The sequence below is a fragment of the Pteropus medius genome, unplaced genomic scaffold (genome assembly GCF_902729225.1).
Source record: "Pteropus medius unplaced genomic scaffold, Ma_sr-lr_union100, whole genome shotgun sequence".
NCBI classification, from domain to species: Eukaryota; Metazoa; Chordata; class Mammalia; order Chiroptera; family Pteropodidae; genus Pteropus; species Pteropus medius.
Genome location: NW_024352783.1, coordinates 4,394,803 through 4,401,026, shown reverse-complemented (window position 1 = coordinate 4,401,026; position 6,224 = coordinate 4,394,803). Strand labels below are relative to the sequence as shown.

Here is a 6,224-nt window from a genome sequence, read left to right as displayed (position 1 = left end):
GAGTAAACTTAGGAAACCTGATTCTCACAAAGAGGATAAGTAATCACCCCCAAGGAGATGAAAAGGAGATCATACATTTTGGACTTGGATTGCCTCACACACTCACTATTTAAAAGAAAAAGAATGCTTATTGACTCATTAAAAACTAGAAGGTAAGAACTAGTCTAGTACACCAAAAAATTACAAAATCTGACTTACATGACCATTTATTCTTCACTCTTATGACACTGGAAGAATACTACTTATGAAAGGCAATAGAGTTTGTTTTGCATTTAGGTTACATTTTATCTAAAGTCTTAATTCTGAAGGGGTTCATAACAGACCTCCCCAAGATGTGCTACTTTGGCACGTGGATTACTTTGAGCTGAAAGCAATCAAGACCCTGTGGGCTCAAGAGAAAGCGTTATCACTAGAAATAACTTTTTATGACCTATCTATAGGGCCAGGCAAACTTCTAATTACTGAACATGGGCTCTTCCTAATGTCTTATGAACTACCCTTTTCCTCTCTGAAGTCTTAGGGCATCTTACCTTATTCCTTGGTTCAGAATGTCTTATATACTTCATTTTACCTTTCTGTCTCTGTACTTCTCATTTATGTGGGGTACTCTTACATATGTATATAATTCAATTTGGTTATTTTCTCTTGTCAACCTATCTCATGTATATTTAATTTTTAGAGCAGCAAAAAGAACATGGAAAGGTAGAGAAAAATTTATTTCTTTCCTGTTATTCACAAGTTTTTGTGTTCAATTGAAAAGGATCAAATAAACAAACTATTTTGTGTTTCTTCATGAAAAAAAAAACAACCCATGAGCAATATCAGTCCATTCTAAAACTTCAAATAAGGGCAGATAACTGCCTAGGACAAAATATTCAGGTTGAGTGCCTTCTGGTCAAGATGGAGGAGTAGGTACATTCTGTGCTTGCCTGCTCTTACAACCACATCAAAATTACAACTACAGAATAGCCATTATTGAGAGTCTCCTGAAGTCTAGCTGAACAGAAGTTCTACAACTGGGGAGGAGAGGCCACCTTGAGACTGGTAGGAGGGGCAGAGATGTGGCACAGGCTGGTCCCACACCCGCGTGTGGTGGTTGAAAATTAGCAAAAAATATCTCGACTGTGGAGGAACTCCTGGAGAAGCAAGGGGTCCCAGATCCACACCTGGCTCCCTGGGCCAGGATTCCAGTGCCAGGAAGAGAAGTCTCCACAAGTTCTGGCTGTGAAAACCAGCAGAAATTGTGGCCGAGTGAGATGAAGTACCTTTGGAGTCGCAGACATTCCTCTCACGGGGCCCACATGCTGATGGACTCACTTGCTCTGAGAGCCAATTCTGGGAGGTGCCAGGGAGGAACTGAGTTGTCTGGCTTTGAGGCAAGGGCTGGAGGGGCAGCTTTCTCACAGACAGAAGTGCTGGCAGAGCCTTTGTTCCTTTGTTGAGCTCTCCCTCACCCAGCTTGCAGACAGAGGCAGCCACCACATCTGAGTCTCTCTATCAACCTGGCTAACACTGATTCCCTGAGACCCCACCCCACTCACCTTGTGGGCCACCCAAGCCACTTCCAGTGGATTTTCCATATAAACAGTCTCTCTCAGCTCATGCTACAGACTTTCCTAAAATCTCTCAAAGGTTCACAAAACCTAAACAAACGGCATCAGGCCTCAGCATGCCCTGTACTTCTTGCTGAGCTGCCCCAAGCCAAGCACTAATGGCAGCCAGCCTCGGTTTGCAGCTTGGCCTCTCAAGACACCTCCAAGCCCACTGTGGGTAGCGGCCATCTGTGGATTGCTTGGCGACCTATGCCAAGTAGCCCTGGGCATGGCACAGGCTACAGTTGAACTTGGCCTGTGGCAGGGCCCCTGCCAGGAGGCCCTGGCCTGCATGCCCTGTGGCAGCCTTCTGTCTGAGTCAGAGCACCATCCAGAGGATAATATGCCCAAAGGGCAGACTGGGCAGGCACCAGAGCCCTACTAAAATGAATTCTGCTCTATAGAGTCAGCCCCTGCACAACACCTCCTCCACTGATCATGACCAGTCCTCACAACCAATCAACTCGAGAGTCAATCCTTCCCATTCATGTGCAAACAGTGACCAAGGCTCAACTATTACAGGAGGGCACACACAACCCATGCAAAGGACAGGTGACTAGGCTCAGGTGACCAGGGAGACAGCACCACTGGGCCCCACAGCACACCTACTACATTAAGACACTCTACTAAGACCAGAGACATAGCAGTTTCATCTAATAGATAGTAACAAACACAGGGAGGCAGGACAAATGGGGAGACAAAGAAACATGTCCCAAATGAAAGAATAGAACAACACTTCAGAAAAAGGACTAAACAAAATGGAGATGAGGAATCTATCAGATGCAGAGTTTAAAACACTTGTTAAAAAATGTTCAATGAACATGGTGAAGAGTAGAAGAATTCAGTGAGAACTTTAACAGAGATAGAAAACATAAAAATGGAAATAGAAAAGATAAAAAAGAACCAGTCTGAAATGAAGAATACAATAACTGAAGTGAAGACTAAAATAGAGGAAATCAGAGAATCAAATCAAACTTTAGTTGAGAATCAGAATAATCTGGGCCGGGACGGGGGACACTTACTAAAATGTCTGTTTGAGCCCCAAAGATTGTGATCCATTAATTCTAAGATAAAGCCCAAGAATCTGCATCTTTAGTAACAGCTATCATTGTTTGAGCACTTATTATATTCCAGGGATTATGTGAAGTGACATTAATTAGAAATAAAAAGATAAATACTATATTACTCATATATGGAATCTAAAAAAGCCAACTGAGTAAAACAGAGTAAAATGGTGTTTACCAGGGGCTTGTGGGGGTTGGGGGTAGGGCAGATGTTGTTTAAGGGTATGAACTTGTAATGAGTAGTAAATAAGCCCTGGAGCTCTAATGCACATTACAGCAAATACAGACAACAAAATCGTATTATAATAAAACTGACTAACAGACTAGACCTTAATTATCCCAACCACTAAAAAAAAAATTATAATTATGCTACATGATTGATAGAGATAATTTTCATTGCATCAATGGCAATTATGTTACATATATAAATTTATCATATTAACATGCTGTACACCTTAAATTTACACAATGTTGTATGTCAAATATATTTCAACAAAAAATAAATAAACCCTTTTAAAAATATTCAGGTTGATTGTGTTCTGCTTGTGTTTTCAAGGCTTCTGCTCAACATGGATTTTGTTTTCCAAGTATCTGTTTATTTATGTAAACATAGGAATACATGACACTGCATTTACGAGTGCACCATAAGCTAGGTTAAAGGTGAGATATACAATAATCAGACAATATCAAGGTCCATTTAGGAAGTATAGAAGTATGGGGAGTTTTAATATAAAATTTTTTAATAACCAATAGAAATTTCAACATTGCTACAGCCATGAAAGGAATCTAGTGTTAATTATAAGTCTATTAAGTATGTTAGGAAGCAATCTCATTTATAAAACATACCAGTGTCTCTGCCCTTCTAGCTGTTCTCTTTGAGAGCACACTTCTAATCTGTTTGTTACCCTATGTTGTATCTGTAGTTTTGCTTAAGTAGGAGAAATAGCAGGAAAGAAATAAAAAGGGGTATGTAAAATATTAAGTTAAACATTGCCCAATACACATAAAAAAAGTAGAGGAGAGTAATATTTGGACAGATTTGAGAGAAAGATGTATAATAATAATCTCCATGGAAAGAGATAAATAAAGAATGCGATAGGCACTATCAGGAAATATGGCCAAATGAGAATGAGAGAGAGAAAGAGAGAGAGAGGATGGTAGAGGGAGTTCAAAAGGTAGATTAAGAACATTTCAAAACCTACTTCTCTATTGACTACAAATTCCTAGAAATGGCAGAAATCGTATCCATTAAAAAAGTCTATTTTTATTAAAAAATAAAAGGCAAAAGGCTAATGGTCAAAAATGGTGAGAAATCTTTGGAACACAAATTGAGGGTTGAAATGGAAAACATAGACAAAAATATAAACAAGAGAAGGCAGCTGCCAAAAGATAAAACAGCTCCAGGTGTGCCCTAACCTTAGGAATAGTAAGTACTAGAAGCAGAAGGAGCTCTGGAGCAATTAGGTTATGTTGCATTGAATTATGGTTTCCAGGACAATGAAGTGGGTTGACTGTTCTAGCCATTATCACCATCTGCTCAACAGATGGAAGCAGAAAATGTGGGCACACGAGTTAAAGGCATTGCCATGATATCTATAAGGAAAAGGATCCCTTGCTCTTGAAAAACTTACTACTGGCTCACCACCCCCCTTGCAGCTCACCACCCCAGTTACTATGGGCATGTTTCAGTGTGCTCAGACTGGTACTAGAACCAACATACTTGGGGGCCAGCTTCAGACCACAGCAGAGCACCACCCAACTGCCTTCACAAATGATATACCCAAAGGACAGACTTGGCAAGCACCAGAGCCCTGATAAAGAAATCCTGCTGGCTAAGATTAGCCTCTGCACAACAACCTCCCCACAGTAGTCAATACTAGTTCTAACAACCAATCAACCTGAGAGTCCATTCCTCCTATTGATTTGACAAGAGCAATCTATGCTCAACTACAACAGAAAGGCACACACAGCACACACAAGGCACATACCTGGAGCACCCCCTTAGGAGACAAGGGAGACTGTACCACTGGACTCCACAGCACACATAATACATAAGGACACTTGACTAAGACTAGAAGACATAGCAGTTCTACCTAATACATATAAACACAGGGAAGGCAGCTAAAATGAGAAGACAAAGAAACATGTCCCACATGGAAAAACAGAACAAATTTCCAGAAAAAGACCTAAACAAAATACAGACAAGCAATCTATCAGATGCAGAGTTCAAAACACTTCTTATAAGAATGCTCAATGATCTCAGTGAGAACTTCAACAAGGAGATAGGAAACAAAAACGGAGATAGAAAACATAAAAAAGATCCACTTAGAAATGAAGGCTACAATAACTGAAATGAAAAATACATTATAGAAATTCAATAGTAGCTTAGATGAAGCAGAAGATCGAATCAGTGATTTGGGAGATAAGTCTGCTGCAAATTCTGAGACTCCTAACTCAACCATCTCCATAGAGGCCAGAACCCCATCTTCATCAGCTGTGACCAGCCAAGATTGTTTTACCTGAAGGCAAAATTATGCCAAACACGGCTTTTGTTGGTAGAATTGATGTGAAGATGAACGAAACCTAAATTAAAAGCTTCTTTTCTAGATATAGTTTAGTAAAAGAAGTGAAGATTATCACAGATCAGACTGGTGAATCCAAAGGCTGTGAATTTGTTTCCTTTGATTACATGGATGTGCAGAAGATAGTAGAATCACAGAGAAATTTCCATGGTAAAAAACTGAAACTGAGCCCTGCATCAGGAAACAAAATTTGTGTGCCTATCATGTGTAGCCATCTACTTTTGTTTTTAATACTCTTCATCCACCTGGAATAATCCAAACACTGAAACTTATATGCAGCCTCCAACCATGATGAATCCTATAGTTCAGTATGTTCAAGCATATCCTCTTTATCCAAGTTCACCAGTTCAGGTCATCACTGGATATCAGCTGCCTGTCATAATTATCAGATGCCATCACAGTGGTCTGCTGGGAAACAAATGAGGTATGTTATACTCCTGGCCTATACAGCTGTTAACTACCAGCATGATTCAGGAGCTGAAGTTTTGCCAGATGAATGCTCAGTTTATGAAGCTAGTCCATCCTCTGAAAATGGCCCACAAAGGAAATCCGTAGACCAAAGCATACAGACAGTGGTATCTTGTCTATTTAATCTGGAGAATAGAATGAGAAATTCTGTTATTACTCAAGATGAATACCTCAAGGGTAAAATAATGCATAATTTTAGAAGTTGGACAGTGCTTAGTTCTGTTTGATCCTCTCTAATAACTTTCTAGTCTCATGGAAAATTGCTAGTTTTGAATATTAAGAAAAAAACTAAAAGTTTTCCACTATTAAAGAAATTTAATTCTGAATATTGATAAACCACATTCAGACTATACAAGTTCTATTAGATTGTATAGTTTTATTTTACATTGAAATTGTTTTTCACTAGGTGTTTATTTAGAAACTGATACTATTTTGAATATATAGTTGAAAGTAAAAAATAATTGAGACTGAAGGGAATAACTTAAAAAAAAAACAAGAAGAAAAAGTCACCTAGGAAA

The 6,224-nt window shown here is 39.3% G+C and overlaps 1 pseudogene; it reads left to right on the top strand.

Moving 5' to 3' along the window:
• The first annotated feature begins 2,030 nt into the window (after positions 1 to 2,030).
• Positions 2,031 to 5,933, top strand: LOC120589775 (deleted in azoospermia-like; annotated as a pseudogene).
• Positions 5,934 to 6,224: the final 291 nt, after the last annotated feature.